Genomic DNA, 25567 nt, shown 5'->3' with positions numbered 1-25567 from the left:
AGGAACACTGCCAGCACCTTAGAAGATCCCAGGCGCCCCTTCCTGATGACAATTTTGCCCTTTCTTCCTAGAGTTAACTGCTGTGCTGGCTTTGAGGGTCATGATTCCGTTCATTTTCTTTATGGTTTTACCACTCACGTACGCAACTCTAAAGTCTGGCTTCTTGGTTTTGAAGTTTGTAGAAATGGAACAGTTCTGTCTGGGGTCTTTCATTTGACATTGCACTTGTGGGATTCATCCATGGGTCTACCTGTACCTGTGTTATTCCATTGCATGACAAACTACAGAGTAGTTCATCTACTCTATTGTTGATGAATATTTGGGTTGTATCAAAGTTGGAATAATTATAAACAGCGCAGCTATGAACATTCTTGGGTTACTTTGTGCCCATCTGAACAAACTTTGCTAGGATATATACCTAGGGTTACATTTCTGGGTATTTTTATTTATAGGTAATATATTAAATAATGCCAAACTGATTTCCAAGTAGTTGTACCAACTTCCATGGTCTTCAGCAGTCGAGGAGAGTTCAAAATGTTCCATCGCTCCTTCGTTATCAGACTTTTCAAACGTTTGCCCATTGAGTGGGGTATGGAAGGAATTCCATTATGATTGTATTTTAGTCCACAGATTATTAATCTTATATTTAACTGGAAATTTCCTTTTTGTGAAGTATCTGTTTAAACCTTTTACCCATTTTTTCCTGTTAGGTTGTCTGCCTTTGTCTTAGCGATTTTGGAAGAATTCTATAAGTATTTTGAATAATAGTGTGTTGTTTGTTTTGTGTGTTGTAAATATTATCTCCCACTTCATGGTTTATCTTTTTACCTTTGATACCATTTGATGAAGAGGATGTCTTGATTTTAATGTAGAACAAATTTATAATTTTTTTCTTTATGGTTTGTGTTTTTCGTGTCTTGTTTAGGAAATCTTTACCCCAAGATCATGACAGTATCTTTCCTTATTGATTTTCCTTTCACCTTCAGTCTTTTAACCAACTGAAATCGACATTTTTAGGATGGTATGAGGTAAAGATCCAGCTTTGTTTTTTCTACATGGATGCCTGTCTCAGCAATTTGTTGGAAACTTCTTATTTTCCCTGCTGATCTTGAAATCTGGTAGAGCCAGAAAGTTCTACTTCTTCAAGAGTGTTTTGGATATTGGATATTCTTATTAACCCTTTGCATATCCATATAAGTTTCAAAACCAGCCTGCCAAGTTTTTTTTAAAAAATCATGGAATTTTGCTTGGGTATGCATTAAATTTATAACTCAACTTGAGGACAAGTGGCATCTTTATAAAAATTATTCTGATTCATAAACTTGGTATACCTCTCCACTTAGCTTTCTTTTTTAATGTCTCTCAGTAACACTTTATAATTTTCTCCGTAGATGTCTTAGACAAAAATATATTGTTAGTACTGTTCCCAAGGATATCATCTTGTTTTATGCTATTCTAAATGGTAGCTCTTTTATTTCACTTTCAATCTGTTGCTCGATTATATGAATTAAATGTATTGTTTAAGTACTGAATGTGAATAGTACAACCGTGTCAAAGCCTCGTAATAATTACAGTAATCTCTCTATGGATTCCTTCAGATTTTCTACACATAATTAAATCATCTGTGAATAATGACAGCTGTTTTTCTCCGCTTTTCAATTCTCATACCTTTTATTTCTTTTCATTGTTTCACTGAGCAGGCAGGGAACTCCAGGACAAAGCTGAATAGAAGTAGCAATAACAGGAATTCTTGTCTTTTTCCAGATTTCAAAATGAGAGCTCTCAAAGTTTCAACATTTGATGTGACGTTTGCAATAAGATTGTAGTAGGTACCCTTTGTAAGGTTAAGGAAATTTCATTCTATTTCTATTTTTATAAGAGTTTTATTATGAATGATTATTGACTTTTACTAAATACTTTCTCTGCATCTCTGTGATAATCACCCCATTTTTTCCCATTTTTTTCTTGTAATGTGGTGAATTCCATGAATTGCTTTTCCAAAGTGACACTAATCTTACATTCCTAAGATAAACACAAATTAGTCATGATGTATTTTTTATGTATATTGCTGCATTCAGTTTACTAATTATAGTTTACGTTTTGCATTTACATTCATGAGTGAGATTGGGCTCTAGTTTTCCTCTCTCGTTTTGCCTTTGTTGAGCATTAGAATCAAGATGACGGGTAGTATCACAAAGCATAATGGTAGATTTGCCCTTTTATTCTATTGTCTGAAGGAATGTGTATAAATTGGAAATATTTCTCTCTTGAACATTTATAGACCTTACTGGTAAACCACGTGGACCTAGAGAGCTCTGGATAAGAAATTTTTGTTTTACTAACTAAAGGAAAAGTCAGGATTCTTATCTCTTCATGAGAAGGGTTTTGGTATGTTATACTTTTCCAGGAATGTATACATTTTGCATCCATTTTCAAATATATTGGTGTTAAGATTTTTGTATATTCTATTATCTTTTCAATATTTGCAGTGTCTGTAGTAATGTCCAATTTTTCACTCATGCTGTTGATTATTTGTGCATTTCTTCTTTATTTTCTTGGTCAATCTCACCAGAGGTTGGTCCATTTTTTTCTTAGTTTCAAAGAGTGAACTTTTGGGTTTGTTTTTTCTCTTTATTATATTTCTATTTTGTATAATATTTTTCTATGCCATTAATTTATCTTTTTATCTTAATTGTTTTCTTTCTTCTACTTTCTTGGATTTTGCATTGCTTTTTTTCCCTAGTTCCTGAAGATGGAATTTCCAGCATTTGTTTTTTTCTAATCCATCTAAATCCATCTAATCCAATCTAAAAACAAACTCTCAAAAGACTATAAATTTCCCTCTATATAATATTTTAACTGCATCTCTTAGCGTTCTGTTAACTAATTTGCGAAAGGAAGGAAGGAAGGGAGGGAGGGAGGAAGGGAGAAAGGAAAGAAGGGAGAAAGGGAGAGAAAGAGAAGGAAGGAAGAAGGATGAAAAGAAAGAAAAGAAAAGAAAGGAAAATAAAAAGTCCTGATTTGTAGCATGCCAATTTCATATTTCTGTGTTGTAAATACTTCATCACAACTGATTTCAGGCCAGTAGTGGATTAATAACCAGTGGGAAAATGTCCTGAATATTTAACATTCGGCTCTTGCAAGCTGATACAAGGCAGCTCTAGAACACCACTGGCTGTATGTCTCAAATTTAAATAGTATTTTCACTATTGTTTTCAAAATATGTTCTAATTAGCACTATAGAGTTGACCCTTGAACAGCACTGGTTTGAACTGCACGACTCCACCTATATATTTTTTTTCAATAGTAAATACTACAGTACTACGCAATCCGCTGCTGGTTGAATCCACAGATGGTTGCTGGTTGAAACCACTGGTGTGGAGGGCCTATCCATGGATTTTTCAACTGCTCAGAGGGTCAGTTCCCCTAATCCACCCCCCCGCTTTGTTTAGGGTAAACTGTACTTTCTCTTTTAGCCACACTTCTTTGATTATTTGGAAGCATGTGTCTAAATTTCCAAATATACGGGAAAATTATAGTTAATTTTTGTTTTATAATTCTAGCTTAATTGTATTTTTATTGGAGATCACACTTGATGTGATTTCAATTCAGTAAAATTCATTGAGATTGACTCAAGGTCCAGAAATAATTGATTCTTATAAACATTATACATGTGCCTGAAAGGAATATGTTTTCTGTAGCTGTTTGATGCAATGTCTATATGCATCCATTATGTAAATTTTTAAAATCTGGTTTAAATGTTCTATGCCATTATGATTTTTTTATGGCAAGATGTATCTGAACTGAGAGCAATGTAAGACAATCTACCGCTTTGACGGTTATTATTTTTCCTCTTGTACTTCTGTCAATTTTTATTTTATGTATTCTGCAGCTTTTTAAAAGGTTTTTTACATATTTTAAATTGTAGTGTTTTTGTTAATTAAAATGTGTCATTGTGAAATTATACTTTTTATCTTTAATAATGCTTAGTCTGTTTTATTTCATATTAATGAATTCTAAGACATCTGTTGATTAATATTTGCCTCCTGTATTTTTCCATTCTTTTGTCTTTAACCTTTTTGTATCCTTGTGTTTTAGACATGTCTCTTGAAAATAGTACATACAGGAATGTATATCATATATAATATAGCTGCTGTTGTTTTTACTAGAGAACTTAATCCATTCAAATTCTTGTAAGTTCTAATATTTCAGGTTTAAAATCTACTCTTTTTTTGTGCTTATATTTGCCCTACTTCTGTTTCTTTTCCTTTATTGCTTTTTATGGATTTATTTATTTTTTCTATTTCCCTTCTATTAGTTAGACAGTTATACACTCTGTTTCTATTCTTTTAGTACATACCCTAAAAAATGCAACATACATACTTAGTATATAAAATTTTTAAATTAATCAGTACCCTTATGTTTATTACATACAGTATAAAGATTTTACAACACTTACCTCCATTTTCCCTCACCAACTTGTTGAATGTTTTTGTTCCTTTTTTCTCTTTTTAATCTAAGAGATTGTTGTTATTTCAACAGTCAAGTACACTTATATTGGAACATATATTCATAAATTTGTCCTTCCTTTCTTCTCCAAGAAGACCTGCCTGAGGGCAAGATGTACATCAAAAAGATTGGAAATCCAGTACAGAGATGGAAAGACAGGACTTCTAATGAGCACCAGTGGCTTGGCCTGATGGATCCAGATTCAAGGGGACATCTGAGGGCCCAGGGTCAAGGCAGAGCTGGGGTCAGAGTTAGGTGAGAAGTCAGGAAAATCAAGCTAATGCAAGAAGCTAAATTTATTTTTAATTGAAGTATAGTTGATTTACAATGTTGTGTTAATTTCTGCTGTACAGCAAATTGATTCATTTATACATATATATACATTCTTGTTCATATTCTTTTCCATTATGGTTTATCACAGGATATTGAATATAGTTCCCTGTGCTATACAGTAGGACCTTGTTGTTTATCCATTCTATGTATAATAGTTTGCATCTGCTAATCCCAAACTCCCAATCCATCCCTCCCTCACACCTCTCCCCCTTGCAAGAAACCAAATCTTGAAAAAGACAAATATCATACCATATCACTTATATGTGAAGTCTAAAAAATGATACAAATGAATTTATTTACAAAACAGAAATAGACTCACAGGCATAGAAAACAAACTTGTGGTTACCAAAAGGAATAGTGGGGTGTGAGGGAAGATAAATTAGGAGTTTGGGATTTATATATACACTACTATATATAAAATAGGTAAGTAACAAAGACCTACTGTATAGCACAGGAACTACCCTCAGTATCTTTTAATAATAACCTATAATGGAAAAGAATCTGAATCATTTTGCTGTACACTTGAAACTAACACAACATTGTATATTAACTATACTTCAATAATAAGTAAATAAATAAAATTTTAAAAAAGAAGCCAAATCTTAGGTGAGCAGTTGGGAACCAGGGGTCTGGGCAAGCAAGACATAGACAGGACCCAACGAGTGGTCCTGACCACAGATACAAGGCATCACAACCAGATGACCCATAATTGAGACAACTCCCAGCCCAATCAGGGAACAGCTTATGTACTGTTTGTTGAGTGGGGCACAAGCCCACAGACATGGTTAGTAAGTCAGGTTAGGAAGCTGGAGGCTGAAGAGAAATAGGGGTCAGGAATAAAAGCAAGATCTTATTTCACCCGTGAACACTTTTCTGTTCAAAGTATTGATCTCCCCAGTAGCACACGATACCCAGCACCTAATAGGCACTCAATAAATAGATATCTATTGATTTATTTATTGACTCTCACCTAACCAATGGGCCTGTGCCAGCCTCCAGAATGATAAAAACACAAACTGTACATGTTTCCTAACTTTGAGGCACTTATAACTAGAGGTTGAGCTCAGTATGTAACTAAAATGTAAAGCAAGATGGTGTAAGGGCTAAGCAGAAGCTAAAATGCCAGAATGGGGCCATTAGCTTCACCTGAGATTATCAGGGAGGGTTTCCTGGAGGAGGTGGCGGGCTTGTTTGGAGGGTCAACAAGACAATGACAGCCAGAGGGGATAACGCTGATATTCTGAACCTGAGTTCAGATTTCCTGAGTTCCTAGCACTGGAGGTTGGGGCAAGGACTTGCTCTCTGGTGGACAGAGCTCCTGAGGAAAGTCTGGCGAACAAGGGAGAGAGACCCCTCCCCCATCCGCCAACTGGGAGTGCTGGTGACTCTGCATCTTTCCTTCCCATCTTGTGATGCTCGTCACATTCTACCTTGCATTCCAGATGTCCTGGGGCATTCTAAGGCTTCTGAGACTAGGAAATGGACCAAGGCAGATTCTAGGCGATCCCCAAAGCCCTTGATGACAAACCTCATTGAGATCACTGAGTTCCAGCACTGGGTGGAAGGCCCGCCATGGCATGTACCACTTTCTACTCCCAACCCAGACTCTGATCGGGGAGTTTTCACTGTAGCAAATAAAACAAGTGACAGGCGTGCTGTGTAGCGTCCACATTCTGTATACAAGAACCTTCCAGGCCTGCTGGAACACTCAGCTTTCCCATAATCCCATGTTAGCACCAGAGAAGTTTCCAGAAGGGGAGGCAGCACACAGAGCCTACCTAGGCTTCTCTCACCTACATCTTCCTGCCCGTCAGCAGCATCCCAGGACCCCAGACTGAGCACCTTCTCTGACCTCTAAGGTCTGCTTACACAAGGCAGCACAGGCAGGGGCCATCAGATTGTTAGCGGGGTCCCTGTGTTGTCAAGGAAAAGGGGGTAACCTTTACCTGAGCCACTTCGCAATCTGCCACCCCCTCCCCAAAACCTTCCTGCAATAGTGCCTTTTCTTTTCACTTTCTAAAAATCTGTTCCGCACTTTTACATCCCACCTAATAGTCCAAGCACAAAGATTGGAAATCTTGGAGTAAAGCCATGGCATATCTGTATCATCACAGATGGGACTGTGCTACACTCAGAAAAGATGTTCTGTGGAAAGCAGCTTGATCCTGAGGTTTGGTTAATGTATCAGTTTCCTGGGGCTGCTATAACAATGTACCGCAAACTAGGGTGGCTTTTAAAACAGAAATGTGTCGTCCCACACTTCTGGAGGCCGGGAGTCAAAGTCAAAACGTCAGCAGTGCTGGTTCCTTCTGATGTATGTGGGGCAGAGTCTGGCCTGTCTCCTAGCTTCTGGTACCCCCAGGCAGTCCTTGGTTTGTAGATGGCATTCTCCCTGTGTCTTCCCATCATCTCCCCTCTGTACACGCACGGCTGTCTCTGAGTCCAGATTCCCCTTTCTTATAAGTATACTAGCCATAACGTGTGAGGATCCACCCTAATGACCTCATCTTAATGTAATCAGTTGCAAAGACCCAATTTCCAAACAAGGTCACATTCACAGGTACTGGGCGTTAGGACTTCAGCATATTTTGTGGGATACCGTTCCACCCATGATAATCAGTATTTGGACACTGGCAGAGGAAAGGTATTCCAGGTTGTAAGTAGAAAATAAGCTAAGGTATGGAGATGGGAAGGGAAGGGATTTTATACGCTTGAAAGAGTGATTGGTTTCATACGGCTCTGTGATTAAAGTAATATCATGAATATAGATGCATCTGAAAAGCGTGCCCATGTACATGACATTTGTTTGTATACAAATTCCCCCCCAAAATGAAAAATAAATAAATTCCCAATGTGGACAGACTCTGACTCACTTCAGCTCTCTGGTTCTGCGTTTGCCTTCTTCGTGTGTTTCAAGAGGTTACGGTTGGCATGGCAATGCTGCCTCGGTGCGTACAGCATCTCCTCAAGTTCTGAGAGGTGAGGCACTGCCTGGTGCTATAGGGCGCCCTTTGTGACAGGTTGGTGGGACCTTTGATCAGGAAGAGAGACGTCAGCTCAGATTGGCTTGCAGAAAGGGAGATTGAAGTCCTGGTAGTCAACTCCTCCTGAAACATTATGTAAACCGCGCTCATTTCCCATTCTGTAAGCACTGTGTTCTGTCCTGGATTGACAGCTCCCGGGAGGCTGGCGTCTGCAGGCTGCTCCAGCCGAGGAGGAGATTCTGTCACATGTCACCTTCACTCGAGCACCACTTAATCCTTCAGCACACCCCAGCTGTGACCCAGCTGCCACTTTGGAGAAAAGCCATGTGGCCACATGCAAACAACAGATGCTTCACACATGTTTTTGGCGTTGATGATGCTGTGGTGATGGCCAGGGTGCTGGTGGAAGTGCCGGTGATGCTGGCAGGGCTATGGTGGTGACGGTCATAGGGCTGGTGACAATGATGGGAGATGTTGTGTCTTAACCCAAAATAGTGAGTGTCACATGGGCCTGAAGCTCGGGGAGAAGGGCAATGAGGCTGTAGATCATTTTATATCCCTCCCAGTGCTAGCCCGGGACTACTCCTCCAGTAGACGCTAAGTCGGGACCCGGCAACTGGATAAATAAATACTCAACGTGATCCTTTCCTACCTAGTTCACGGTCCCATGCTCAGGAGTTGAAAACTCACTCTGCAACTTATGAATTCTGTGACCCTACAGAGCTTACAAGAGCAAATCTTTTTCTTAAATTTATTTTATTGAAGTATAGTTGATTTGCAACGTTGTGTTAATTCCTGCTGTATAGCAAAGTGATTCAGTTATACATATATATACATTCTTGTTCATATTCTTTTCCATGATGCTTTGTCACAGGATTTTGAATAGAGTTCCCTGTGCTATACAGTAGGACCTTGTTGTTTATCCATCCTATAGATAATAGTTTGCATCTGCTAATCCCAAACTCCCAATCCATCCCTCCTTGACCCCCTCCCCCTTGGCAATCACAAGTCTGTTCTCTATGTCTGTGAGTCTGTTCCAAGAACAAATCTTGACACTCTATCTGAACATAGTAAGCCTTCAATTAATGAGCTCTATTAGTAGTATTAATATCCTAATTCAGAATTCATTAAGAAAAACGACAACCTAAAGTTCACAGGCACAGAGGCTGTGAGCCTCTCTGCCGGCTTTAGACACTGGCAGAGCTGAGGTGCCAACGTGTCCTGCCACTGACACCCATCTTTTTCTGCTCCTGCACGAGGCTAGCTGTGAGGGCGCACGGAGGCAGGCGAGTTTATAAATGACCAACATGCCAATTAGGGACGCAGCAAGAAAGAAAGGACTGCAATTGTTATTGATTCATAATTCAAGCCTCATTCGCTGTGAGTAGTATTTCCAAGCCCTTTGTCTTGGGGAAGCAGGGACTAAGGATCTGACCTCAGATGCCACCTTCACCTCCCTACTGCAGCCCTTCTCAGAGACAGAGAGTGCAAAGGTGCAGAGAGGGGTCAGTGCCTCTTCTACAGAGAGACTCTGTTCGCTTGGACTGGATCACCTTTCCTATGGTTTCTTGTCAATTTCTTTTTCTTTTCTGCTGATTGTGTGCTCCTGTCTATATTCTCCCCATTTCCTCCGGAAGGCATTAAACTAACTCATCTCATTTATGCCCAAATGAGAAGGGGAAACATATTCAGAAAAAGGCCAAAGCCCGTTTAAAAGTCCTTATCAAGGCATTCTGTGTCTTTTAAGAAAGTGGTAAGCAGCTAGCTCAGAGGGGAAATACTGCCCATCCTTGCTGCTAGGTCAGAAATGACATATCAAGATGGAAAGTTCTCTCCCTCTCATTCCTTCTTTCTCTCTCTCTCTCTCTCTCTCTCTCTCTCTCTCACACACACACACACACACACACACACACACACACACACACACACACACACGGCCTTCAGATTTGACAAACGTTTGTTAAGCAGCCATTGAGGGCAAGGTGACAGGTTAGCAGAGGGGACGGGGCCCGGGACAGAACTGTGCCCTAGGCAGCATGATCACTGCTCTGATGGAGGGGCAGCAGTTCGCTGGGAGAATCCGAATGAGTCCAGCTGGGAGGCTTGGAAAAGTCACCTGCAGCCCATTTCAATCAGGGCTTTGTTTTCCCCGGCTTTGTTAGTAGCTGATTGTCTCAATTTTGGTGTGATCTGAATCAGCTGTCAGCATTGTGGAGCTAAGCAGGTCAGCTCTGCTTCTGTGTTCCGTGATAATAGCTCACATTTATTTAGAGCAGCTTTCCCACACAACCTCTACATGCAGTATTTCATTTTATCCTCCCACTATCCCTATGAACTAGCTCTGCCGGAAACCAAGGATGGCCCAGTGCTGAGCTCGGCACTGCCTCCCAGTAAGGACTGGCTGTATTTTTGTTGAATGGGGTTGGCTGGCTGGCTGCATGAAGGACATTACCTATTGGGGTTGTGACTTCCCCAAAATGCCAGTGGGTCTTTAATACCAGAACTGGGACTCGAATCCAGCCTTTCAATATTTCTGTTCCCTGTTCCTCTCACTCCATCTTCATGTACCACATAGTTGGGGACCAGCAATTCCCAAGGTCAGAGCAGCCCTCTTCCCTGAAATTCCTGACCCTACTGGGGTTGACATAGTTTTCATAGGTTGCCATGGTTATTTTCAGTTTCTATACTGATTCACAGATTTCAGGAGACCAGTCAAAGAAATACTATTTTCTTTTGATTATCAGTACCATCATCATTATCAAAATTCATTTGGCAGGAGTATAACATATACTGGATCTTGGTATTGATTAAAATCACCTTTCTATCCTTCCATTCTTTTGCCAGATGGACTTCTCCCTACTAATGGCCCTAAACTTCAAGCAACATATTTATTTTTATATTAATTACAGATATACCTATATTTTTATTCAAAATATTATATATTTAATATTCTAGTGACCTTAAAGAAAAAATAGAAAAAATCACAACCTTAAAGACAACCTTAAAGACATAGAAAAAAATCACTCAAATCCTACAGCATTGATACCGGGTTTATTTTTGCATATCACCTCCCCAGGTTTGCTATAGTGCAGGTAATAGTTACAATTATAGCTTCAGACTATTTTTTATCTTCTTTTATCAGTTCCAGTCTATCATAAATATTTTTCATATTTGCTCCATAGATATTATAATTACCATTTAAATAACTGCATACTATCCCGTCAAGTGATGTACGATTTACTGAATCTTGTACCTCATCCTTGGGTATTAAGTTATTTCCAGTTATTTGTTATTATAGACAGCATTGCAGTGAAGATATGTTAATTATAGACTGTAGTGTTTCACTTTGATGCCCATGACTTGTGAGGATGCCCTGATTGGGAGCTTGACTTGTAAAAGGCAACAGTGTTCATTGTATAGTTACTATATGCTTAATGCTGTGTTACGGATACTAGAATATTATAAGGCATAATTCTTTCCTTCAAGAAGTTTACCGTTTTGCTGAGAATGAGAGAAATGCACCTGAGACCACTGGAAGCTATGGGAGAAGGTACAGTATGATACCCTCACACTGTACAGACGCTGAGGGTTTGGAGCCCTTTGAAAAATGTGCGAGTCAAAGGAGATGATTGGAAAGTAGACAGAGAGCGTGCAGTGCAGTGTCTGTTGTCTCAGCATCCTCGCATCCCTGAGCCTGAGCAAGCACACTTCGTTTCCATGACGACCGATTACCAAGTCCAAAAACATTAGTGACGGGGACCAGGTGAGCCCCAACTGTCAGAAGGAGGGCTGAGATGAGGGATCCAGGGAGAGAGACAAGTCTCAGAACTGGGTTTCAGTTGGTAATGCACCGTGTCACTGAGCAGAGCCTAACCACGTACATCTGATGGCGGGGTCGGGCCTGAGCTAAATAGGACAGAAAATACCCTCAAGGCCAGAGCAAGATGCTCTGGGGGAACGAGCATTCCTGTTGGCCTCACTCTTCCGCAAGGTAGAAGAACTGTCTGGAAGCACATTAATCTCATGGAACAGTATGATAATATTTCATTTGTATATCTACTGAACAAACATTTATTGGATATCCCCAGGGCCGCTGTGTTTGGGGAGCTATGATAGGCTTTGGGGCACATTTGAATAAAATGTGGTGATCTTGAAGGCTCTTGTAATCCACTGAAGGAGACAGACTTACCAACAACTAATTGTCTTATAGATGATGTGTAAGACAGAGCACAATAAAATAAATGCTAAACCTAGAGGAGCAAGTGGTGCATTTTCAGTGGGATATTCAAGAAAAGGGCAAGTAGATGTGGCATTTCAGTGGGGCTGTGAACACAGAGGCTTTCAAGAGACTGAGAATGGGGCCAGCAGTGGGAGGGAGTCCCGGGCATGAACGAGCAGGAAGTAACCACGAGCGGTCTCTTACAAGGGGAAGAGAAGCTAAGCCTGGAGGTGTGGTGGATACTAGGACGATAGAAGTAGGTGGGACCAGGTGAGGAAGGACCCACCAATGCCAAGGGTGTGAACTCGGTTTTCCATCCATGGAGAGCTACTGAAGGAGCCAGTGCAGCTCCACGAGCCCTGGGAAGCTCTGGGCTGAGCTTGGGCTTACTCCCAGCACCCTGTTCTTACCCAAAAATCTGTTCCCAGGCTATGATTCTCACTGGGGCCCCACTAGGCTCTGCAGTGCCCTGGAACCATGGCAGCCTCTGATTCTGGCCACCCACCAGTGGCCCTTTGCCTTCACGCACAAGGCTGGAGCATCCACCCAAGCTCTGCTGGGACCCCTCTTCTGGCTCCAAGCCATCTTCCCTTTGCCACCCAGTGTGGTGCAGAGACCCCCAGATGACTGGGCCCACCATGTCTCCAGGAGGGGACAGAGTAAACCCTGGATAATCTAGGTCACCAAGGAACTAAGCCACCACATGAGTCTGAAAAAACATAGCCCCAGGAATGCAAAGTCAGGAGGCTTCCAAGGACCTCAGCCTGAGCTTTGCTTTGACTTCTCCAATCCACGTGGCATTGGGCATTGTGCCGGGACAAAAAGAGCATGGGTTGTGAAAAGGCCAGAGTCTTTGGGACAATTAGGAGCAAAGAACAGAAAAGGCTTATTTTCCAGTTCTACAGTCTGACCCAGGAGGGCCTCATTTACCTGGTGCATCTCTGGGAAATTTGTTCACGCAACTACGATTGAGTAATTAATATCTGCACAGCATGGTATTGAATGTTCTTTCAGATGCAGAGGTGAAACAGACACAAATCTTTCTCTCAGGAGCAAATAGTTTTTAGCAGAAAAGGAGACATAGCCTTCAGAGAATGCAGGTGACGTGCTATAACCTTTGAGAGGAGGAATTGATTTCTTCCAGCTCGGAGAGAGAAAGAGATGGGCAGAGGAGGTTTCAGGAAGAAGGTGATATTTGCATCAGAGGAAAGGAGGCATTGAAGCATAAGTTGAAATGGGGCAGACATAGATGGAGGGTGGGGGAAAAGAGAGGTGACGGGGACAGAAAGATTAACAGCCCAGAGGTGGGAAAGGGCAGAACTTGCAAAGCAGCTTGAGATCAGAAATGCTGCCTTTGATATTTGAATCTTCGGTGCCTTGCCCAGTGGTTCAATAAATATCTATTGAATAAATGAATGAGTGAGTGAATGAAGAAAAAGCCATTTGATTTAGTTGAAGCATAGGGAGCGTGGAAAGAGTAATGAGAAATCGCTTTGCAAAGGCCACACGTTGAATGCATGTGGACTTGATTCTGCAGGGAATTGAGAAGCCGTTGAAAAGTTGTTAGCAGGGTTGGGACGTGATGACAGCCGTGCTTCAGGAAGATTAACCCCATATGTAGGGCTGATTTTAGGGAGGCAGAGAGACCGTTTGGGAGGTTATTGCTGCAGCCCAGGCAAGAGGGAATAAGCCCCTGAGCTAGGGCAGCAGCAATCGGAACAGAGGAGGGGACAGACGAGAGAGAGAATGGGAAGGCAGAGTTGACTACAGACAGGAGGTTGGGGAGCAGCGGAGGGAGAGAAAGAAGCAAAGATAACAGGGGGATTTTGAGCCTGGGTGGCAGCAAGGATGGTGATGCTATTAACAAAAATAGGCAGCTCAGGAGGTGGTGCTGGGTTGAGAGGAAAGATGACGAGTTCTGTTTTGCACACACTGAGATATGGAGATGCGTTCTTTTCTACCTGTACCACGAATCAAGTCTTTATCAGGAAGATGCCTGAGTGGTGAATGGGCTCCCCAGGCCAAGCAGCAGCACAGCTCCATTTTTTAATGGATGAGGTCAAGACCCAAGTCATTTCCTGAAGGCTGATTTTTCAGACAAACTCTAATCGTGCTTCACACAGAGAATATTTTTGGAAGAAAAGATTCCACTTTAATACTGATTTGAGATAAAAACCTGCCAGCATTCTTCCTTTTCCTTGGTATTAATGAATTAGGAGACCCAATAAAAAGCACATAAAAGCCTCAGGAGCATCCTTCAGATCTTCACCAGTCAGTCACTTTCATTTTCTAAAGCTAGAATTTCCAGTTTTTAAATACTGCATAAGAGCAGTATTTGACTGTAGTTCTAACAGTCTAATTCAACCACAAAATAAGTGTTGAATAAGCACTCCCTATGGACTGGTACCATACCAGACCCTGCAAAAAGAATGATGAAAAAGAAAAGCTTCCCACTATTGGGGAGACCACAATCTAGTGGAAGGGATAAACAAATAAACCGATGAACACATTCAGCGTCATATGTGACAGAAGAGAAATGTAAACAGGCAGGAAATTTGAGACATTTATTCTATCTTTGGAGAAAGGATTAGGGAAGACTTCATGGAGGAGGTGACACGTGATGATGATTTTGGAGGACTATTGTGGGACAAGAATGGGGGGCTCATTCTACGCAAAGATAAAAGATGAAGAAAATGAAGACGATTGTAAAGTTTAAGGGGGAGGAAGGGGAGAGACAGAAGAGAGAATTGGGACCAGATCATGAAGACCATTATAGATGTCAAATGCTGAGACATGTAAACTTTATTTTGATGCGATGGTTAGATTTGCCCTCTAGATGGGTCACCATGGCAGCATTGTGGAGAATGTCTCCACGATGCTGCAAAATAACAGACTCTTCTAAGTCATCATCTCCAAGTTCAAAGACAGGGAGTTTCTCTTCCTTGAATTGGTACTCAGACTAGACTGTGTCCAGCTTCAACCATGCAAGTGGAAACAACGTCCTAGGGGGTAGTGATGCAGCAAGATGGAAGGAACCAGGCTACCTGAAATGACCAGCTGGAGCACAGCCATCCTGCTAACCTGTGCTTCACCTCCGGATATTATAATACAGAGAAATACAGTGTTTTAAGCCACTGTAGTTAGATGTTTATTCATGAGAGCATAACTGGTACCAGACTTTTCCTCCCGCTGGAAAAAAACTATCAAACTGGAAAATACATAAAGCAACTTTTTTTCAGGCAATGAAAACTAGCAAGCACGGGACCGTGATCCTCGGGAAAAGAGAGGATCACATGGGGCAGTACGTGATCTGCCCTCAGAAGTCATGCGGTGCCCTTTGTTTTTGCTGTCCAACAGGTCTGCCCAGGTTCAAGGAGTGAAGACATAGACTCTACCTCTGGATAGAGAAGAGACAAGGAAGAAGGAGCCTGTGGAACCAAAGATACTCTCGTGGCCTCATTTGGAAAATGCAATCTGTCATATCTACCCTATGATTCAGCAATTTCACTCCCAGGTGTTTACCCAAGAGAAATGAAAAGTACACAAAAAGACTTGTACAGGAATATTCATAGCGGCATTACTCACAATATTAGCATTCAATTCAAATGTCTATCAACAGGAAAGTGAATTAAAAAATTGAGGTATATTCATACAGTGGAATGAAACTCAGACAAAAAAAAAAAAGGATGGTTTATTGATACACACAATAACATGGATGAGCTAAAGAATGAAAGAGTATATCTGTATTATTCCATTTATATTAAGTTCCAAAACAGGCAAAACTCATCTTTGGTGAAAAAAAAATCAGAAAATGGTTGCCTATGGGAGATGGCAGTATTGACTGGGAAAGAGCATGAGAGAATTTTCTGGGGTGATGGATATATAATATCATGATAGGAGTATGGGATATATATGCATTTGTCAACTTGTAATAAATTATACACTTAAGATCTGTGCACTTGCACTATTGTATATTTTCCCTGAAAAAAAAAATATAAACAAATGTTGAACTCTAATTAGTAAATTTAGTTTCAGCAGCGGCACAGTTTAGGAATCCTGAAACTATTTTCTGTTCTAGGCTTGAAAAATAGAGTAAATATATTGAGGATAATAAGAGCCAGGTTTCTTACTATTGGAGAAGAAAATCATACATAGAAAAAGAAAAGAAAGGCTGTGTCCTGTAGGACACATGATTTTACTACATATGTATATATTAGTCTACTTTTCTATCATATATGTGTATTATTGTAGCTCTATCTCCTGAGAAAGCCTAGAAACAATGATATATCAGGAGCACTATTTGTATGTAGACCCAGATCCTGGCTTCTAAATAACATTCTCTACTAAAAGGAACAGAGTTCCTTGGAGAAAGGCTGATTCCAGGCAAGGAAAGGACAAGGTAAGCCTGAAACATCTTGTTGCATAAGAAAGTAAAAAATTCTCCAAAAATGGTGGGGACACATCGAAAGGACACAGATGCTCTCTGGAAGGCGTTCCCACTGGCCAAATCAGGGCAATCTAAGCAAGAAAAGAAATAATGACTGTAATTGATTACAACCCATTGAATAAAATAAGAATCCATACATTTTTACAGATATAAGTAAATAAATATTCCTTAAAAAGAGTCCCAATGGGTAAATACAGAAGGAATGAAGGAGTCTGAAAATCAATAGATGCTAAGACTAGTGGGTGAAAGTTTGATGGAAGACAGAAATTTTCATATCCTCAAGCTATTTCCCCATAATTCACTTATTAGTTACAAAGGAAGAAAGTGTACTTAACAGAAATGAAAACTGGCAGATGCCATGTTGACCAAATAATCAAAGTTAACATCACCAATATTGGACAAACTGACACCATGGGCCTGACAAAGTGATATTCCTGCCCAAACTGCCTAGCCTGAATTAATTTATTCACGAGGAAACAGCAGACAAACTTAAATTCTGTTGATTTCTACAAAATAACTAGCCTGTACTCTGAAAACTGTCAAGGTCAAGAAAGACAAAGAAAAGCAGAGGAACTCTTTCAGATTAAAAGAAACTAAAGAGGCATGACAGCTAATGTAATGTGTTAAATCTTGGACCAGGGAAAACAAATTTTATAAAAGAACATTATTGGGACAACTATTAAAATTTGAATATGGACTGTGGATTAAATATAAACTGTTATATCATATTCCAATTGTGACGATTGTACTGTGGTTATATAAGAAAAGGTTCTTGTTCTTAGGAAATATGGAAATACACAAAAAAATATTTAGTCATAAAGGGGCATGATGCCTCAAGTGGTTCAGAGGCAAAAAACCAAACACACACACACACACACACACACACACACACACGGAATAAGAGACGAGAGAGAGAGAGAGAGAGAGAGGAGAGAGAGAGAGAGAGAGAGAGAGAGAGAGAGAGAGGGGAGAGAGAGAGAGAGAGAGGAGAGAGAGAGAGAGAGAGAGGGAGAGAGAGAGAGAGAGAGAGAGAGAGAGAGAGAGAGAGAGAGAGAGGGAGAGAGGGAGAGAGAGAGAGAGAGAGAGAGAGAGAGAGAGAGAGGGAGAGAGAGAGAGAGGGAGAGAGGAGAGAGAGAGAGAGAGAGAGAGAGAGAGAGAGAGAGGAGAGGGAGAAAAAGAGGCAAAATGCAAACAGTTTGGGTACAGGGCACATGGGAATTACACAATCATTAAAACTTTTCTGTACAGTTTGAAATTATATATAAATAAAATAAATCAAGACTGAGAACAAAAAAGGAGGTGACAAATTCTAGAGCGGTATAAGGGGTGGATGGAACAGAATATGGAAAATAATTGGAATGATTGGGTTACTCCTAGGTTTCTAATGGAAAAACTAGATGAATGATGATGTCATAAGTGCACGTCCGAGATGGGGGGGCGGGGTGGGGATGAGATGATAAGATCACCTGGGCAGGACTGAGTTTGAAGCCTGGTGGGATACCCAGGTTGAGCTCTGCAGCAGGCAGATGACTGGGCTGGCTGGGGGCTCCTCCGGCAGCAATTCTCCGTAGCTCAATGGCCCCTCAAGGAAGAAGAAGAGAGAAGAACTGGGTCTTCTCAATTTATTCCATTTACTGTAGCCTGACTGGTCATTCTAGGGCACAAACCTAAGAGGTTATTGTGGTCCTAGCTCTGTAGCTCCAGGAATCACATTTTGAAATTGGGAAGAGTCTGAGGAAGATAAGGACTTGAGGGATGATGGGCAGCAGTGGGGGTTGGTTCATACCACAGAGGCAGGTTGCAGCATTTTCCCCAGGATGGACTAATATGGCCCGCACAGCCATTCCTGGGAGACCTCTTCTCTCCACTTTCTTTCACATCTCCTTCTTCAGGGCTACATACACCGTCAGTAACACCTAGCAGGAGGGTGTGCATTTCTGTCTTCGCATTCCAAAACAGTTTTGGGATTCACCCTGATTGGAATATCGGTCCTATGCCTGTCCACAAACCAATGACTGTGACCAGGGGTTGAATGTTCTGATTGGCTTAAGTCAGACTATCCATGAAGGTAGGGAGGAGGAGGGACTTCCCTAAAACACATGGTTGCTTGGAGAGGATGAACGTCCAAACAAAAACCTGAGCAGTATTAGAAGGAGAAAGACAGAAATAAGGGCTGAATAAGCAAATGTTCACTACAAGAATAAATTTTTAAGGGGTTTGACATGATCTTTCAAACTATTTTTCATAAAGTTTATACCAATGTAAAAGCAACAGTGGTCTGTCTAACTGTGCTATCACCAGCACTGATTATTTTATATAAAATAAATTTTTTCACTACCCAATTCCAATTGGATAGGCCCAAATAACTATTGCAAATAGCTATTGCATCCCTACATAAATTTATATTTCTTTACTATTATGCACTTGTGACCATTTAGGATTTCAAAGCCTTGAAAGATAAGTTCTATTACAAATATTCTAAATAATTCCAGCCCCAGGCTGACCTACCTCATCTCTGAACATTGACTAACAAAGATTGTAATATCTGAGGCCCTGTCTCTACCAGTGGGGGGAGTCTAAGATTAGTTTCTAGCCCTTAACTAATGTTCTTTTTGTGAGTACCTAGGAACCCATAATGTCCTCTCTGTTTTTAGAAAGACGATTCTTCCCTAACCCCCCAGCCACAATTCCTACTTTGCCCTCCAGAGTCCCCTTGGGATTGGAGCTCTGATATTTTGCTCCAAGTGGGAGGGGTGGCTGGCTAAATCTTAGCACCATATTTCCACTCACAGTCTTATGTCTTGGTTAAGAAGGTAAGCAGAGCCCTGCTCCCAAGTCTTGGATGGTTGTGCTCTGAGAATCTCTGTGCCTTCTCCTTGTAAATTCAATCCCTTTAAAGGCCGTCTCAGCATCTCAGACTGGACCAGTACTTATGATATAATTTGACTGCTTGCAAGACCAGTTCTATAGCCAAGTCAGCCTCTCTATGACCCTTGTTTATCTCCATCCCCCTCCAGTCCACAGGGCACCACAGCCCGGACCTTTGCAACAGCTGACCTGCTGCGATACTTCCAAAGACATGGAAGCCTCCTCCTTCACCATAAACCGTAGCTGGCCCCTTTTGGAACCTCCACTGCTTAGTTTCCTCCTTCCTGGAGGTTAGGAGTAGAAAAGAGGAAAAGATGTATATCATTAAAAGGTAGAAGTGGGCTCCGAATTACATTTACAGATAAGGTTCTATAGCAAGAATCAACAGGAAGGGAGCCTCCTCAAATAGTTGTGATATATGTCATATGGCAATATATGTCATGCTGAGCCCAGATCTAGGCTGCCCAGGTTTTCAAAACAGGAAAACGGAGTTCATGACAACTTTAGGAAAGTCCCCAGGATGCTGGTTCAATGTGCTTAACATCGTGGACTAGTTCTTTAATGAATGGAATGTTGTAGCTAGCAGGAACTTTAGAGATCACCTCCATTTAGTCCACTTTTCAGCAAAAAGTGCCAATCTTAGACTAGTTACTGGGAGTATAAACATGAATCAGACATGTCGTCTATCCCCAAGACTGGGAAAAACCAGGACAAACAAATTCATGTCCAAAAAAAGTGATATTGGCACTATGATAGACACACTTGCTCATCTGGGGCACAGAGAAAGGAGAGTTCAGACCAGCTCCACAGAAGACGTACACTTGAACTGAGTCTTGGAAAGTGCACAAGTATTCTCCAGGTGCACAAAACAGGGTAGGATGTGCTAAATGCAGGGAGAAGCTGGGGAAAGCAGGAGGGCATGGAACATCCTAGTATATTCTAAAGAACTGTAAGTAATTCAGCATTGGTGGACATTGGTCATGAAGAGGGAGGGGCAAGAAATGGGAAATCGAGATAAGAAAGGCAGACATTGATCAAACAAGAAAAAGATTTTGAGTTTATACTGTGGGCCAGAAAGGAAAGGTCATAGATAGATATTTCAGATGTCTGTATGGAGGGTGAATGAAGCACCATACCAAAGGCAAGTAGATTATTGTCCTGGTCCAGGTACAAGAGAGAAGAGGGAAGGCACATGAGAGATGGTAGAAATTAGAAATGCACCAGACTTGGTTACCAGTTAGCTGTGGAGACTAGGGGATAATGAATAGTTTAGGAGGACTACTAAATCATTCATTCATACATTCGTATATTTATTCAATCATTTATTTATCTACTCAATAAATATTTGAGTGCTTGCTAATTGCTAGTGAAGTTTGAAGGATACAAGCTAGGCATGCTCTCTATCCTTATGAAATTTACAGATAATTAAACAAGTGATAACAATAAGAATGATTAGTGTTATGATAAGGGGAGTACAGAGATATTAAGGGTGTCTAGGGGACAGATAATGCCAAGCTGAGAAAGCAATGTTTACACTGATACATAAAGGATGAGTTGAAGCCAGGTAGGGACAAGTGTTCCGCACGGAGAAAAATAGTCTGTGAAGACCCAGAGGAAGAAAACATGGTGCATCTGGAAATTGAAAGAGGAGGCAAATGGCTGGAGTCTAGAAAATGAAGGTGCAGGGCAAGATATGAAGCCAAAACCAAGGCTGAGTCCAGAAAGTAAATGCTTGATAAGTCACATTAGAGAGTTTAGACCAGATCCTAAAGGATAATTTTGCAGAGGTCAAAACATACTGTAAAGTCTCTAAACTCTGCAATGTAGTTTATCAGTTTATCAGTGAAATGATCAGATACCCATTTGGAAAATATGATTCTATTCACATTATGGAGGATGGCTTGAAGAGGAGCAAGACTTGAGGCAGGAAGACCAGCTAGGAGGTCAAAGCAACAGTGGTGAGATCAGAACCAAATTAAGGAGAGCCAGCTGGGTAGTGTCTGAGACATCCATCTATGAGGAGCAATGAAACCTCACTAAGTTTCTAAAACATCAATTGAAATGTATCAAGATAGAGACAATTACATGTTTCAAATGTCCTGCCAAGCAGAAACATTGTATGTGATTGGGAAGAATGCTTTGATAAGACATTGTGGTTGTGAAGGACACTTCCCTACCTGAACCATCCCTTTGAATCCTGCCAAGGGAAATGGTTGACTTAAAACAGATGATTTCTAAATTATTTCATATGGAAGTATGCAAGTATAGGGCCAGAGCTGAATTGTTGAGAATAGTAGAAGAGGGATCAGCAAGTATTTTCTGTAAAGAGCCAGATAGTAAATATTTGTGGCTTTGCTGGCTAGATAACAAAAGGGCATGGCTGTGTTCCAATAAAACTTTATTTACTAAACAGGTAGCCAGCCTACTGGCCCTGTAATAGAAGATAGTTTGAGTGCTCCTTTAACAGTGTTCCTTCTTTGAGATTTCCCTCTAAATAAACAATAGATTTATACTTAAACCATGCTGAAAAACTAGCCTGCACAGAGAATGCACATGTCCTGCACCTGCCCTTGAAGGCTAGATAGTGGTGATCTGGACTATGACAGTGGAGTAAGAGAGATGGAGCCAAGGTCTACTTAGATGGTGACATTATTAGGACTTGGTGATTGCTTGGATGTGGTGTGAGGTAGAGGATGGACTTAAGAAAGACTTCTGTGCTTTATTTATTTATTGCCAACTGGTAGACTGTGGGGCTATAGAAGCAAGGGAGTTCTCTGGGGACTGCGAATGAATAGAGCACTTTAGATGCTTCCTATTTGAAGTGTCTGCAAGATATTCAGAGGAAGATAACTCTCTACTAAGAAGTGACATTTCTGAGCCTGGAGCTCAGAAAACAGTGCCTGGACTGGAAATATAGGTTTGAAAGTCATCAATAAAGAAATGAATGAAATAACTCAAGAACGACAGAGAGCTAAGAACAAGCCCCAAGAAACATCAGCATTTAAGGGACAGGTAGGGGAAGGAAATGGAAAAGGAGTAGCCCAAGAGATGACAGTAAAAGCAGACAAGTGTGGAATCCCAGAAGTCAAGGAAATTGGGTTTAGGAAAGGGATAATGGTCAGTAAGGTCCACTATATAAAGGGTGTGTGAGAGAGAGAGAGAGCAGAGCTAGAGAGAAAGAGTGAGCCAGGAGGATTTTACTAGAATGGTAGAGACATAAGCATGTAGCAATGGATATGGACCTTCTTAACCCTGGCTCCCATCTTTCCTTTCCTCCTCTTTCCCCAGCAGATGTAACTAATGAGCATGAATAAATGTCCCAGGATCAACATCGAGGACCCAACTGTAGTGAGGAGTGTCGGGTATCAAGGAGGAGAAATTTGGTTTCCCACCAAGAGTACCTGGGGTGCCAGGAGAAAAGTATTAAAAATGGACAGAGACTTCCCTGGCGGTCCAGTGGTTAAGACTCCGTGCTTCCACTGCAGGGGACGCAAGTTTGATCCCAAGTTGGGGAACTAAGACCCCACATGCCGTGTGGCACAACCCAAAAATAAAAGCAGGGGACAGACATAAGTAGGAGCACTCCCTTTCACCTGCTTAGACTCCTCAGAATATCCCCTTGTATCCTGGGGACCACAACACCATGATGGGCCCAGGCTGATGTCTCCTCCCGTCTACCCCAGCCATCCCTACTATCCTGTTAATCTCCTCCTTCAGTGCCCCCTCTCCTAGGGCTGCCACCATTTCCAAAAACACGAATGCTGGCCATGCCCAGGCAGACAAGCAAGAACTGTCTAGTTTATCAAAGAAGCAGGAAAATAAGTAAGTAAATCTATCCCCCAGAAGGTGAGGATGGAGATGCCTTTGCTGTCCTGCAAGGGAGGACTTGCTCATTGCAGCCGTAAGCCCCTGGTCCAGCAGGATGAACATAACTAAGTTCCCAGCCTGTCAAAATTCTTCGCTCCCTGCCTTCAGTCTCCAGGAGGGAGAGGGAAAGAAACCCTATGTGGCCGTCCATCTCAGAAACTCAGCTTGCAGCCTCTACTCTCTTGGGATTGCACATAAAATTAGTGGGGCAGCTCAGTGGGATATACGGGAGATGAAGAACAAAGTCCAGTAGAGCTTGATGGAGCCCACTTGGAATTAGACTGTGGTAGAGATTCTCTTGGGTATGGAACCCCCGATACTAATCTAGAGGCAAAGGCAAGATGTGGAAAAGGGCCTTTCCTCTAAGCTGCCAATGAAGTAGCTCTTCCATTGAGGGAGATCCATGATTGCCCTTGGAGCACCTTCTGACTTCAGAGATTTACAGCTCATCATTAAACATCAGATTTAATCACAAAATATTAGTGATTAGAGCATTTAGAGACACTACCGGTCCTATTCTATAAGCTGGGGAAGTTATAGGATTGTTACTTACCATCATTGTCATGACAACCAGCACACAGCCTGAGAGCCATCCTGGCAAAGTTCCCAAGCATCTGGTGGTCAGAGAATGTTGGAATCTGTGTGTTACTGGTTTATTGAGTAGTCAGAACTTGGTGGGGTGTGTTCACAAAATAATTGTATTTTTTCTAGTCGCTGCTTCCACCTATGCTCTGTAGAACTTCCTTTTCCTAATACATAGCACATCCTTCAACAAGATCGTGGGCAGATTCCATAATTTTCTGATCATTTTTGGCTCTTAAAGTATAGCCCAGGTTAAAGTTTTAAATCATGTCTCCTTTCCCTCCCTTCAGTAAAGCTTTGAGCTGTGTCTTAATTTCCTAGGTCCACCATAACGAAGTACCATGAACTGTGTGGCTTAGAACAACAGAAATGTATTGTCTCACAGTTCTGGAACCTATAAATCCAAAATCAAGTTGTGCAGAGGGCCGTGCTCTGTCTGTCAGCTTTTGGTAGCCCCAGTGTTCTTAACTTGCAGAGCCTAACTCCATCTTCACATGACATTATTCCTGTGTCTCCTCACATCGTCCTCCCTCCATGGATGTCTGTGTCCAAATTTCCCCTTTTTATAAGACACTGGTTGTATTGATATTATTAGAGCCACCCTAATGACTTCATTTTAACTTGTTTACCTCTGTGAAGATCTCCAAATAAGATCACATTCTGAGGTACTGGGGTTCAGGATATCTTTTGGGGAGACGCAATTCAATCCATAACAGGCTGGGACCTGGGACTGTGATCTGACTCTGAGACACCTCCTGTGCCCCAGCTCAGCAAATCTGACTCTTCCAGGAATGGTGGGATAGGGAGAAAGGAGAGAGAGGAGGACAAGTGTCTCTTTACGTGGCTGGGCCACTGTCGTGGTCACTGCTGCTTGTGGCTGCTTCCCTACCTTCCACAGATGGGCCGTGGAAGCCCTCCATGCAGCCAGCTTCCAGCTGAGGGCTGTCTCTCCTGGGACACATGTGTGAGTCCTTCAGAGTGTCCTGGGAGCCTCTTGGCTGCACAACCCTTTGATATTGAAGATGCAGCTCAGGCTTGACCTCATCCATGCCTGGGTCCTCCAGCTCTCAGCCCTGTGCATCACATCCCACCTCCCCAGCCTTCTGCTGCAGAATCCTGACACCTGGGAGACTTTGCACCCCAGATACAAATTCCAAAGCAATAGGAAAAATTTCACTCAACATCATGTTATGTATGATAGGCATTTGAAAGAAAGAAAGAAAGAAAGAAAGATAGATAGATAGATAGATAGATAGATAGATGATAGATAGGGAGAGATAATCTCACAACTTGGATATAACTGAGACAAATCTACAGCAGATTAAAGTCTTGAACAATGTAGAAGACAATAAATTGATATCAACCCAGAATTATTGGAATTGTCAAAGGGACTTTACTCCTCCTTTTTTCTAAGGCTGATTGGTTTTTTTTTTTTTTTTTTTTTTGCTGATTGGTTTTGAACATCATTTTCATGAACTAAGAATTTCTCACAGAGATAGTTGAAAAAATAATGTGCTGGTTGTGGGTAGACATTAATAAAGGGACAACACATAACGATTGCTACTACTTACCAGTTACTTTTTATATGCCAGGCACTGTGCTGAGTGTTTGTATAAGCATTTTCTAGTTTCTCCCTCAAGCCATGGTGGATAGGAACTGTTTCCTTCTCTATTTTATAGGAAACCGCTTAGATCAGCAAGGGTCATGCCTCAAACCAAGCAGCTAGCAAGATCTGCAGCTAGAAGTTGAAAATAGGCA

This window comes from Pseudorca crassidens, chromosome 11, assembly GCF_039906515.1.
Source record: "Pseudorca crassidens isolate mPseCra1 chromosome 11, mPseCra1.hap1, whole genome shotgun sequence".
Taxonomy (NCBI): domain Eukaryota; kingdom Metazoa; phylum Chordata; class Mammalia; order Artiodactyla; family Delphinidae; genus Pseudorca; species Pseudorca crassidens.
Note: the sequence above shows the minus strand (reverse complement) of the source record.